We start from the raw sequence: 14,049 nt of genomic DNA on the forward strand, positions 1-14,049 counted from the left end.
CCTTGCAGACTTTTCTCAAACCACAATAACATCTGCACAGGAGCCAGAGGTCTGGGGTCCAGAAGGCAAGGGCGGCACCTTCAGGCGTCAGCAGCCTGGACAATGCTGGAGGGGCCCTGACAAGTTAGGGGGTCACCTGCCAGGAAAGTCCCCCACCAGACTCACGTTCAGATGCTGGGGATGCCGGGGATGCTGGAAGTAGTTCAGCCGAGGGGCTCTGAGGAGATGCTTTACCCCAAAACCCCTGCCAGCTCTAGAGTCTCTACGTCCGTGCTGTGGGACACAACAGATTTGGAACCTGAGGGTTTATCGATGATCTGCTGTGTCCTTTGCCTCCTGACCTGCCACAATCTAAACTGGTAGTTAAGCCAAGTCCAAACATCCAACACAGAGAGAATGAGAGCCAGAATATTTACCCTAAAAATAACCCTATTGCTTTTACAATTGTGCCTTACCTCTTATTGGTAACATCTTTCATCCAACAGAAGCCTTACCCATTGCAACGTTAAGAACCAAAACGTTGCTTTTGTGCTTGTCTACCCAGCCAGCAGTTCAAGGCTCCAGAGGCAAATATGCACTGTGCTGTCTTCTCATTCTCAGCCAAAACCATTTTCCTGCTGCAAAGTATTATGATCAACCCTCTGCACCTCTCAGCCCCCTCCCCTCCATTTTGCTCTCTCTGCCTCCAAGCCCACTGCCCAGCTTTGTTCCACAGGCCCAGTCCGCTTCCCACACTACAGGCCTCCCCATCCTTCCCCTCCTCCTTCTCCATCCCCTCCCCCTCCCCTTCCTCCCCCATCCCGTGTCTTTCATCTCTTCTTCCACCCTCTTCACCTCCTCCACCATAACTGTTCTCAGGACTAGCAGCTGATGGGGAAAGGAAAAGAGTGAGTTCTATTTTGGCAGAAGGAGCCTGGAACAGGGCAGGAGCACAAGGAGCAGGGAGTCCCCAAAGACAAAAGAAAGACACCCAAGTCCTTCCTTGGGCCCTCTTGCTGGTCACCCAAGCTGCCTCCTCAGTGAGGTCCACACAGCAAGTAGCAGCCCCTGGCTGCCATGCCCACGGTTCACAGGATGGCAGGTCGCCCAAGATCCAGAAGTGTGTCCAGAGCCAGTTGGCATCTTCCTGAAGTCATCCTCCCCCGTCATATAAATCAGAATTCCCCAAGGTGTGGCGTGTGTATTATTGGACCTCTCAAGATGATTCACAGGGCAATGGACACGTGCTTTCTACTTAAGAGATGTGCACCTATTTTTACAATCACCTTCTATTTACAGGAAGGAGTAATGGTTTTCCCGCACGGTCATGGAATAAAGTTTCCTGCTAAGATAAATTGTCTAAGTGAAAAATGTGAGCAACTTTAAAGAAAAGTAGAAAGTAAATAGTAACTGCCTGGGTATTGCAGTTGTGGCAAAAGCCACAAAGACAATAAGCAAATGACTGATGACTGGTGATTCTGACATTAACTGCATGGATTCAGACCCATCCCATAGACCCACTGTGGTCCTCGGCTAATTGAAAATAGGTCAAACTCACAAACCATTTTCAATTCAGCGCGCAGATATTTGCCAAGAGCCTTTGCCGTGTCCAGGGCTGTGAAAATCACACAGAAAAGGCAACCTCCCACAGCCACCCCTGACTTCAGGAAGCTTTCTGTTAACTTATTGGAAAGAACAGATCTACACTCGAGGAAACTGCTAGAGAATGGAACAAAAGCATGTAAGAGAGAGAAGCAGACCTGAGCAGTGGGCGGACCAGAAAAGGGAGTCCAGGGTTGGCTGGGGTGACTCCAGGGTGGGACCCAGGATGGGTCATGGAGATCCCAGTCAGTTCTGAGGAGCCTGGAATGTTCCTTCTGTTCCAACCTCATCACCTGAATCCCAAGAGTTGCTCCACACCCTGGTGACCTTATGGCAGTGAAAGTCTTCACCTGCGGCCCTCAGAAAAGGGCAGACACCAGCGAGTCACATCCTGGGCGGCTCTGTAATCCTGACAGCCACCCTCGGAGCCCACGTGGCAAGGCTTTTCTGTGGTGGCGCTGAGGACCTCAGCACCCTCTAGCCAGGCTCCGCCTACTCTCTGCATCCCTGTGTGGTTCTCCGGGCTCTCAAACTTCTAACGCTGTCTTCTCTGTAGTGGCTGGGGAGAACCATCTCCCTTCCCAGTCCGAAGCTGACCTAGGAACCCAGAGAGCTGGGTGTAGCTGAGTGGGGAACAGAGGCAGATTTACAGCTGCTGCTTTTCTCTCCAAATCTTGAGAGGTGACACCTTTAGTATCTCTTGGTGCCCTAATTACAGTGAGGTTCCATCTCAGGGAACTGCTCCCCCAGCCCTATCCGCAGAGTCCCAGGATGGGGACCCATCCATGAGATCACATCGCACGGCCCCACCCCCTTGACCACGAAGCATCAGAGCAGAGATCTGAGCCAATCAGATTCTTCCCCTGGAATCAGGAACTATTTGGAATTTGGAACTACAACAGAGAGATTCCAGCTCACTCTGGGCTAATCTCTGGACAGCAGAGATGCAACGCTCTACAGTTAAGGGAGGCCATCTTCTGCCATGTGGCCCAGAGATGCAGAGAAAGTGGATCTGCTGAGAGAAGCAGAGACGTAAGACAAAAGGAGATAAGCCCTAACAAGCCGTGCTCTTCCTCGGCCTTTGGCCAAGTGTTCTTGCTGCCATAACACCCCTCTCTCCTCCTTCTCCAAGATAACTGCACGGGACTCAAGGGTTCCATCACACCTAACACTAAGTCCATTGGTACAGACGGAATGTTTACATCTCCCAAAACTCATATGTGGCAAACCTCACCCCTGGTGTAAACATATTTGGAGGTGGGACCTCTGAGAGATAATTAGGTTAGATGAGGTCATGAGGGTGAAGCATCCCATGACGGGATTAATGCCCTTATAAGAAAAGACCACAGAGCTTGCCCTCTTTCTCTCTCTCCCCCCACCGTGTGAAAACACAGCAAGAAGACGGCCATCTACAAGCCAGGAAGAAAGCCCTCAGCAGGACCCAGCCAGGCTGGCACCCTGATCTCAGACTGCCCAGCCTCCAGAACTGTGGGAGCATAAATGTCTCTTGTTTATGCCGCCCAGTCTATGGTACTTTGTTTATAGCAGGCCCTTGGCCTGGCATTGGTCTCAAATTACTCATCTACTGCCACTTTCCACATCACTCACCAGACCTTGGCCACACCACCCATCTTTCAGTTCTCTGAATGTGTCAAACTTAATTTCAACCTCAGGGCCTTTGCTCTTTCTCTGCTTCTGGCTGGAAGTAGCCCTCCCCAGGCTTCATACAGAGGGCTTTTCCATGTCATTCAGGTTTTCATAGAAATGATCCCTATTCAGGGAGGCCTTCCCAGACCATCCTCACTGACATAGGCCCTTAGACACTCTAGCCCATCTTATGCACCACTATACCCCACAAAGCCCAGCTTAGCACCCAGCACAGCAAAGGTGTTCATCACGTATTTGTTGAATAAATGACTGAGACACAAGCGTCTGGCCTCCACGAGTCCAGACAGAGAGCCAAGCTGTTGGAGGAAAAGGGGAAGGGGTGACACTGGCCGAGGGCACCACTGCTAGCTTGGCCTGCGTTCAAAGGTTTCCCAGCCGGCAAGCCAGCTCACGCAAGCCCTCCTAGGGAAACATGGTCAGCGCAGAACTCGGGAAATGAGGCCCGGGGCTGGTCAAAAGACAGTCACACTCTAAAATATGCACGACCAGATTTCGTGCACCGCGTGGTTTATCTTTGACCACACTTATGGAAACATTATTCAAGAACATCATGAACACACAAAAATAAACCTTTAAAAATATCATTTGGACGACACACACATAACGAATGAAAGATTTTTCTCTTTTTTACTATAGCAGTCCATTAAAGCATTTTGAAAAAGCAAATGTGCTAAGTAACGGCATACAGCAACCTGCAAATAAAAATGGACCCAGTTGCTACCTACACAGCTGCCCCCAGATGAAACCCACCCCAATCTCACCATCAACCAAGGTACAAGGAGGGGGCAGCTCGCCAACTCTGTTTCCTGTCTTCTGAGGATCTGACTGTGTCCAAAGCAACAGAAGGTCACGGTTCTTACTCACACGCAGATGTGGGTCAGAGAGTGGCCACAGCCACCGCTGCCTGCTTTGATCACTGCGGAAAACAATGCCTACCCAGTGCACGCCAGGGGCCAAGCACCAAGCAAGGCATTTGACACGCTATCTCAGGTAATCCTACAACAACCTTATGAAGCACATAGTATTATCCTTGAACTTATGTTGAGCAGACTGAAGCACAGAGAGGCTAAGTAACCTGGCTGACATCACACAGCTAACTGGCATCAAGGCTCAGATTTGAAGGCCACAGCACCAAGATCCCTAACTACCCAGGAGCTGTCCCCCCACCTCCACACACCATAGATTAGCTCTCCTTACCCCACTTCATCTCTGCCATCAGTAACTGACATCAAGAGCCCAACACCTTCCTATTTTCTGTCTCTCCTAAACACCCAGCGCCTGCCGGCCTGCAATGACCTCCATGTGGCGGATGACGATGGACCCAGGCTGCTCGCAGAGCATCCCTTTCTGGTCCACCCCTCCCTCCCTCTGCCTTCCCCCCATGGGGGGGTGGGGGCCTCTTTTCTTTTCTCATCAATTAACAGCCCTCTTGCTTTAGTTTGGTATGCCTGATTTATCTCCTTACCCACTTCTTTCTGTTTGTAGCCTAGCCAAAAAACAAGAAGAGTCTAAAAAACATTCTTTGGCTTCCTTTTAGATTATAATCTTACCTTGGTGCCTGTCCATTTCTTTCTTCTGAGGACTTTCTTTTACTTTTCTCTCTTCCTAGTTCTTCTGCCTCTCTCAAGGTTTTTAAGAGCTTAAGGAGAAAAAACAAAAACAAAATCATATATATATGGTTTCCTCTGGCCCTCCAGCTAAGTTCACCTTGTTCATCTTCAAAATGAAAGTGTTTTGCAATGTGATCTATAATACTCATTATTTACTGGTGGGGATGGAAAAGTGGGTACTGACTTCAGAACAATAATCAAATACAAAGATCCGGGAATTTGAATATCCACATTCAAATCTGGACTTGAACCCTTCCAGCTGTGTGTGCTTTGGACAAGAACCTCTGAGCTTGAGGTTTTCATCTGTCAAATGGAAATAATAATTCTACTCTCTTCCAAGGTTGTAGAGAGGTTTAAAGAGGCCATGTATATGAAAGCACTTTTAACCTAGAAATAATTTCAGCATAACAGCGTCTGGAATCGGGGCCTTGGCTGAACTATGAAATGCCACAGGAACGGGGAGGACACTTTTGAACTGTGCACTAGATATCGCACCTGGATGGACCACTAACACTTTCCATCCACCACGTTTCCCCCAAACTGGGTTTCCCCTCTGGAAGTCCTAGTTCTGCTAATGGAACCGGGGGGCACGTCATCACCCAACAATCCCCGACACACACGTAATCTGCTGTGAGTCAGGGACCGCAGTGGGTACTGGGGACTGGACATTGACCATGCCGGACACCAGCCTCTCCTTCAGGGTCCTTATAATTCATTTTGGGTGGGAGAAAAGGTAAGACAACAAGCAATGGAAATAAACAAATCAACAAGGTAATAATTGATCAAGGCCCCTGATGTGCAGGAACAGCCTACATGATGAGGGCCCCAAGGCAGTAAAGAGCTTGGCCTATTTGTAGTATAGAAGGAAGGTGCTGGAAGGCAGCGAGGGAAGGAGTGGCTTCCCTGAGGTCTGCAAAACCAGCAGGGCCAGATCTGACAGGGCCTTCCAGTCAGTGGTCAGGAGTGTGGACTGGACTCTAAGGAGGCCTCTGGAGTTGTGAATGGAGGGATAGGCTTGGGTTTAGCGTTTATTTTTGTTGGTTGCTTGGTTTTTGTTTTGTTTTGGTTTGGTTCTTTATCAGTCTGGCTATAGTGCAGAGAACGAGGATTGGAGAGAGTATTGGTGAGCGACAGTGGACGCAAGAGAGCATATGGTCAGCTCCACGGCAGGACACGACAGAGACGACTGAGGCTTGGATGGTGGAAATGGAGGGAAGTGAACAGCATCAACAGGTATTCTGGAGTCAGAAACAATAAAAGTTGCATACACAGACGCCAAGGGAAAGACAAAATGACTCATTTTCATATCAAAGATGACTCCTGGGGTTTTTTGCTGGAGCGACCAGAAAAGTAATGATAGCACTCACTGAGATGGGGGTGGGAGGGGTGGAAAAGAAGGGGAGGAGCAGGGGGCAGGTGAAGCGGGGACTCTTAGAAGAGAGGCTTAGGGACTTCCCTGGAGGCCCAGTAGTTAAGACTCCGTGCTTCCAATGCAGGGGGCACAGGTTCGATCCCTGGAACTAAGGGATCCCAGAAGGGGAACTAAGATCCCACAAGCCACGCGGCATGGCCAAAAACAAAAAAGTGGAGAGAGAGGCTTAAACTTCCATCATTTTCCCCACCTATCCCTCAAATGCAAAAGCTGGTTATCTTGCCAGTTTGTCCCGTACAAGCTTCTCAAAATCACCTCTACCTTCGCATCTCCAATTGGTCACCTGACTTCTCAATGTGCTCCCCCCCTCAGAGGTCTCCACCTCCAATCCATCTGCTACACCCTCACTAGCCTCACATCCTCAGGACTTTCTGGAATGGGGAGTAACGCACTTGCCTTTATTAAGACTTTTGCATTGGGGTTTCTGTTACTTGCAGATGAAGTAGACAGACACACCAGGCCCTCGGGCCCTAACCCCAGTCAACCTTCAGCCGAGAGTCCTCTCCTTCACAAATACCATCCTTCCCAGCCACACCAGACCACCCAGCTCTCCATCCTGCCTGCTCTCCCTCACTCCTCTGGGCCTCTGTGTATGTTGGTCCAGCTGCCTGGGTTGCTTTTTCTCCCTGTTTCCACCCTCTAAATGCCTCCGAACCATTCTTCAGTTCCTGTTTTTTAAGTGAACATAAAAAGTAAAAATTTTCTTCTTTGACACCTTTCATGAGGTGTCAACCACTGAGGTGTCAATGGTTGAGGGCAACCATTCTCTTAGTTCCCAGGGTACCCTGCCCTCATCTCCATCATAATTCCAACCACACAGTGCTGTAAAAATTATTATTTCCTCCTCTAGACTAGGACTGCCGTAAAGGCAGTGCCTGGGTTTATCTCTTCCTTGCTGTCCAATATGCAGCACTGGGCCTAACACAGAGACACACACAAGAGTTGACTGAATGAATGAATGCCAGACTGGGTTAGTGCTATATACTGAATGTTTGTGTCCTTCCAAAATTCATATGTTGAAAGCCTAACCCCCAATGTGATGCTATTTGAAGGTGGAGTCTTTGGGAGGTAAGTAGGGTTAGATAGGTTATGAGGGCAGGACCCCCATGATGGGATTAATGCCCTTATAAAAAGAGTAGGAGATATGAGATGCGCTTCCCTCTCTCTCTGTCTCTCTCTGTACCTCTCTCCCCCGCCCCCTTTATGCCTAATTCAACGAAGCAGGCCTCCACTAAGAACCCAACCACGCTAGCACCCTGATCTCAGGCTTCCAGCCTCCAGAACTATGAGAAATAAATATTTGTGGGAATTCCCTTGTGGTCCAGCGGTTAGAACTCTGAGCCTTCACTGCCAAGGGTGTGAATTCAATCCCTGGTTGGGGAACTAAGGCCCTGCAAGCTTTGCAGTGTAGCCAAAAAAATATATATATATATTTGTTATTTAAGCCCCCCAGGCAATGGTATTCTGTGACAGCAGCCTCAAGGGACTAAGACAAGTAGGTTTTAAAGTCTTCAAACAAAGTAAAAATCTTGAATGGTCAAAATTAATCTTAAAAATCCTGCTTACCACACACTAAAATACAGCATCCATGTTTACGTCCTGTGCAGTAATCCTTATCCCCACTGAATTTTGAGAAGCACTGAGTTCCACGAAAGGGGAGAATAAACAGAGAGACTATAGGACAGTGTTTCTCATTCAAAGCACCCCTCTGTAAAACAGTCATCCATCCTTAACAGCGAGTGTTAAGGAAGATGGGGTGTGGGAAGGGCTGGGAATGGACGGAGACTTCTATACTAGCTCCTGCTTGCCTGATGGGGTTTACTTGATTTTTGTTTTGATATTCTCGTCTGCAACCTCAGCCTGCAGTACAGCAGGAAAAAGTTCTCATCATCATTTGGTCCAATGAAGCCTTTTTATTTTTCTGAGTAATTTACAGAAATAATAATAAAGGGACAGCTTTTAACTTTTTATTACAAAATTGGTAATTTAAACACAGCAGGGACTACCCTGGTGGTCCAGCGGTTAATACTCCACGCTCCTAATGCACGTGGCCCAGGTTCAATCCCTGGTTAGGGAACTAGATCTCACAAGCCGCAACTAAGAGCCCATATGCCGCAACTAAGAGCCCACAGGCCACAACTAAAGGTACTGCACACAGCAACGAAGATCCCAGGTGCTGCAACTAAGACCAGGCGTAGCCTAAATAAATAAACAATATATTTTTAAAATAAATAAAATAAACATAGCAAATTTTCATTCCCTATTTCCTGACTTTGAAGGTATATAAACTCAAAATGAGCAATTCTCTATGTGCAACTAACTATTCATCAGCCGTCAAACATGAACCTGGATCAGATCCATCTCACAAATACTAATTCCAGATTTCAAGGAAATCCCTACTAAGTTCTAATTTATCGTTATTTCTGGTTCTTCTTGCACTTGCATCATAAAACTAGTACTTGTGAAACGTTCAATGGGTCGTAATTTTGCTAAAGAGAAGCAAATCTCTTCACAGTTGCACAGCATTTCTACATTTATAAACACTAGTAAGGATATTCTTCAGATCACCTTTGCAAACACACCTGATTTCATCATTTGTCGCCTTCAAACTGTATCGAGGAAATTTTGCTAAATAAACACCACAAAAGGTAAAAGAGTATTGGCCTTCCCTTCTCTGAGCAAAACAGGATGGCCCAGGTTCTTGTTGCAAAATATTGGGTGATGAAATCATTCTTGTTGAATGACTTACTGGATGAGAATATCATATTTTCTTTTTGTCCTCAAAAATATACTGTTTATCTGTCGATTCTGGAGTGTGAGAAAATTCATCCAGATTATGGGATAATAAAACTCAGTCTGAGACTTTGCTTGCGGAGTGAATTTTACTGTTATCATTAAAGTCAACATTGCTGCTGTCTCTTCTGATTTGTCTAACTACTGTAAAACATTTTCCTTTGTCAATTTTCTTCTCTTTACCATTTTGTGCAGGCAATGAAAAATTCTGTATTCTCACTGGCATGCAATGAAAGCGATAATAAAAAAAACTACGAAGATGGTGTCCTCCATCCTCTTTTATACCTTCTTGAAAGATGATGTAATACTCTAAGCAATGTAATAAGAACTGATGGTGATGCAGTCATGATGATTTATTTCACTACTGCATCGTCCTTCTGGATGGTGGTTCCACCATTCTTCCATTTTCTTATCATTTTAGTCTTTTTAGCATAATCGGCAATAATCGATAGGTAAGGATGAAATAATTCCTAGGATGAGAAAATGGAAAACATTTCGAGATAGAGGAAAAATCAGATCACTAGGATCCCATGAAGGCTTAGATATATAAATGGTTCCAATGGTCCCCATGTGGTACATTCAAGATAGAATGAGTTTTATTCTGTTTTTGTTCAAAAGTAAATGTTCTCTTTGATTTTTGAAATTTTTCCTTTAAAAAGAACCAAAGTCATGATATATCAACCTTTAGAAGTGCTCAGGAAAAAAAAAAAAAGCTAAAATTGGGTCCCATGGACCCTGATGGTATACTGATGGTTAAATCATATTAATAGATTTGGTCGTTTCGTGAAGATTTTCAAAACCTGACTCACTGGAAAACTGCCCCAGCAAAAGACCCTTCCCCACCCATAGTTCTCAGACCAAACCCAGTCAGAGAGAAAGCTCCATGGTATTGCAAGACCACCGAAGCTCACCTCTGGGCTCCGCCAGCACTCCCCATGGAGACCAAGCAGCTCCTGGCCTGGGACATTTCCTCCTGGAGTCTGTCTCCACACACAATGAGGAAGCAAAAATCATGACCCGAACAAAACAGAGAAGGCATCTAGAATACTATGCAGGCTTCAGAGCAAGGCACTAACAAAACTCAGACCACAATCAGACACTGAAGTTTACTGCTTTTTATTCTTTCCAGTAAATGGATTTATTGTGAGGAGACAGTGTTCCTATTCTCTTGGGGTTTTTTAAAATTCTTTTTCATCTTTTGTGTCCCTAGTCGATCCATGACTATGGTTTGACTATTAATCTACGACAGAGAGGAAATGTCCAATTCACAAAAGTGGTGTATTCCAAACCTTCAGGAGTTGGTTGTTTTGGGAACTCAGAATATTTTTTCCTTCAATAAACAATATTACAAATGATGGTGAGGTTTCCAGACCAGCCCCACAAAAGCCTTCTGAACTCGTAATGTTGTTGACGGCCTGGACTTTTACGGTGAAAATTAGTCGACAGCAATTTTGTTGTAGTACCCATAAACAAACTCAAATGTGGAAGATATAGTCTCCTTTCTCCTGAATTCTATTTAATGAAACAACTGGTTTAATGAAAGAAGATAAAGGGAAAGATAGAGACTTTTTTAGGGAGAGATCTCTACTTATGAGAATTTTGGAGGATGACAGCAGCATTTTATAGCTATTTTGTCTGTGCAGTTTCACTTGGATACCTTTTTTTTTCATTTTCCTTCATAGGGGCATGACACAAAGGAGCTATGATAAGGGTAGACTTGGGGTTCACGGCAAAGGTAAAAAGTTTGAAAGAAATTTTCTTGATGGGGGAAATTGCCTAAATCAGTATTAACTGATTTGCTAAGGAAATTGAGGAGAAGATGGAAAACCCAGTATTAGTGCCCCGAGGCCCTTGAGTCAGGAAGAGAGTCCACTATTTGGTCAGACAGTTCCCTCTCTGACCATAAGGTGGTGCCATCCGCCCAGACAGCCGGCCCCAAGGGGGCGTGGCTTGCAGGAGGAGGAGCTCTCCAGGTGGAAGCCACGTTTTCCACTCTGGCTTTGGAACTGAGAAAGCCTGGACCAGACACCGAGTATCAACCTACGGGACATTGCCTCATCATCCAAGAATTTCCCACCCTCCAAGGCCCCACCTGCTCACACCTGAACAAGAACACCTTTCTAGGTATAGCAATCCACATCGAGATTCCAACTAATTACTTCCCATTCCTCTCATTCCATCTCTCCTTCAGTGTGGGCACTGGGCCCCTGATCTTTTCCTAACTCCAAAAGGGAATCTAGTCTAAGAGCATCCTGGAGTTTCATCCTGAAATGCCATCAGGATGAGAAAACAAGACCTTCTCTGGTGAGCACAGATTTGTCACAAAAGCCCAGCAGCAAGGCCCCAGACGCCCTTGTCAGCTTTATCTTCCATTTGAATATCAAACTGAGCAACTCCTGTTCCCGATACAAAACCCACCACATCCCCTCCATTCATTTACCCCTGCTGGTCCTCCCTCCTGTGATATACCCTCTGTTCCTTTTCTACCTGTCAGTATCCTCTCCCTTTCAAAGTCTAATCTGAATCTACCTACTTACGTTTGGATTTAACTGGTGGAGTTAGAGAGGAAAATCTGGGTTCCACACATCAACCACAAAAGCCCTGGGATGACATGAGGTGAGCCTGCCTCATCCTTTCCACTGCCAGGGAAAGGATGGGTCTTAAACTGAGAAGGAGGGCCCATCCAGCCAAGACTCCTGCTGAGCCTCGGGGCTACCAGCTGGACCATCCTTGCTTCTCCCAAGTGTCAGCTCTCATCTAGAGAGACACCAAAGCTGCAAGCACAACGCACGGCCCAGTGTCTATTCTCAACCCATGTTTCCTTTACGATAATAACAATTCCTATTATTACTGCCCCTCCCCCACTCCCTACTGTCACCAGCCACAGTCCGCCAAACCAGGCCTGAGTTACAGAGCTAGAAAAATGAACAAGGGGAGATCACAACACCGTCACCAGCCTGAGCTCTGCTCCCCACTCCCACCCCAGGCCTGTGGCCTAGACTGGTAAACCCAGCACAGTGCCTCCTGATTCTGCAGAATTTTCTCAGCCCTGATGGGACAGACTGGTACGGGCATTCTTCTCTGGATGCTTGGCCCTGGCCTAATGGCCTGAAGATAAAACTTTTAAGAACTGGTACCTCTACTTGCAACCCCTGAAATCTAGCTACTACTTTTCTTTTAGTTCTAAAGGGGCAGGTGGCTCAGGTGGGAAACACAAATGTCCCCTGTGAGACTGGAGCAAAAAGCCACAAGATGAATTTTTCCATTACGCAGGTCCTCTGAGGACAGCTCCAGGGCCTCATGGTGGCAAAAGGCCGTGCCCTACCTCTGGGAGGCAGAAGCCCAGAGTGCCCCATCTGCCTGGCCCCTGCTCCAGGTGGCCACCAAGCCTTCTATTGAGAAGACTCAGAGTGTCTGCATCCAACAAAGGTGGGCTTGCTCCCATCCCCTGGACCTCTCCTATTTCTGTTGCTCAAAGAACCCAGAGACTAGATGCCCTTTTTAATGCCAGTACTGCTCACGTTCTCACCTACAAGAGAGGCTCTCCAAGGAAAGGAAACCTACCCAGGAAATTCAGAGGTTTATGGAGTTCGTGGGAGGCCAGACTGCGGCTGTTTTTTGTTGCTGTTGTTATGTTTTGTCTTTTCAGGATCTTACAGGAGATGACATTTCATAAACTAATAAAGGAAGTAAACTATGCAAACAAAAACCGGGTGGGAAATGCGAACCACCTGTTTTAACGTGCTTGCACCCCACCTCCTTCCCCCAAAGTTCTAAGGCTGCAAGAAATCATTGTTATTGGAAGCATGGGCACGAGCGAGCGGTCAGTTTCTTGCCACCGCTGCAGACTCGGACCTTCAAAGTGACCACTTCCTTGGGCCCTGAAATCGGGTGGCGACGGTGGACAGCAGCTCCCAGGCGCTGCGACCCCGGGGACAGCCCGCTCGCTGGCGCCCTCCCCACCCCCTCTTCTCATTCCTCCCGCCTCAAGGACACTGGATCCGCGGACAGCCGCAGCCAGCGGCGCCCACCCAGCCCTCACTCCCCTTCCTAACGCCCCCGCGCATCCGGGACCCTGGGAAGGGAGCTGTGGAAGCCCAACGGCGGCCGGAGCACGACCTGGCCCCAGCGTCTCCGCACCCTCTCCCCCAACCGTGTCACGTGGCGGCCCAAAGAGGCTCGCAGTGCGCCCCGCCGCGGAGACCCAGAGCCGCGGAGACCCAGGGCCGCATCGCCGCGGGCAGTGGGTGATGAAACCTCCCCGGCGCATTACCGCAGAGGGAGCAGGCAGGGAGCGGAGCGGGACGGGGGTGGGGGGGGTGGAGGGTGGGGGGTGGGAGCTGGTACGCGGGCTCACCTGTTCTCCGGGAGGAGGGTGGAGACGGCGGGGGAGGGGCGAGGGCGCGTCAACCCGGGGTGAGCGGCACAGCGCTCGCGTCCCCGCCCTCCCCCAGCCCTGCGAGCCCCCAGAGCTGCGCCGTCGGACTGACTGTGCCCGGAGCAGTTCCTGTCCGCAGCCCCGGCGCCGGGGAGACGTGAGCGTGCACACGTACACACACAGCGGGGGAAGAGGCGCTCCAAGCTGCGCCCAACTTTCTCCCTGCTTCCGCAGGCCTGGGGAGAAAGCAGTCGAGGGCAGTCCAGCCCCGGCCGCGCTTGGGGAGGGAGCTCAAACAAGGAAAAGAGATGGAGAGAATTTCCTCGCGTTCTGTGTTTAGACTTAGGGGAGAATTTTTTGACCTTTTCCCTCCGATGAATGAAGGGTAAAGAGAACCCAAAACGGGGTGGCGAGTAGCGCTTTGGGAAAATGGAAGAGTATATTTGGAGACGCGTAAAGTTGCCTTTCAAGCTCCAGCCTCTGGGGCACGCGATGCTCAGCGGCGGGCTGACTCAGGGCTGCCTGGGCCCCCCAGCCACCCGCCTGGAAATGATGCAAGTCCAGTCTGTCACCTGGATCCCTGCAGC

The 14,049-nt window shown here is 48.4% G+C and overlaps 1 long non-coding RNA gene across 1 annotated transcript in view; it reads right to left on the reverse strand.

Moving 5' to 3' along the window:
* Nucleotides 1-13,574, reverse strand: part of LOC130849756 (uncharacterized) — a 53,001-nt gene extending 39,427 nt beyond the window's left edge. Inside the window, exons 1-2 of the long non-coding RNA XR_009052792.1 lie at nucleotides 13,442-13,574; nucleotides 4,800-4,888 (exon numbers count right to left, since the gene is read on the reverse strand). This is a non-coding gene — a long non-coding RNA (uncharacterized LOC130849756). The remainder of the gene's footprint in view (nucleotides 1-4,799; nucleotides 4,889-13,441) is intronic.
* Nucleotides 13,575-14,049: the final 475 nt, after the last annotated feature.

Source organism: Hippopotamus amphibius, chromosome 1 (assembly GCF_030028045.1).
Source record: "Hippopotamus amphibius kiboko isolate mHipAmp2 chromosome 1, mHipAmp2.hap2, whole genome shotgun sequence".
NCBI classification, from domain to species: Eukaryota; Metazoa; Chordata; class Mammalia; order Artiodactyla; family Hippopotamidae; genus Hippopotamus; species Hippopotamus amphibius.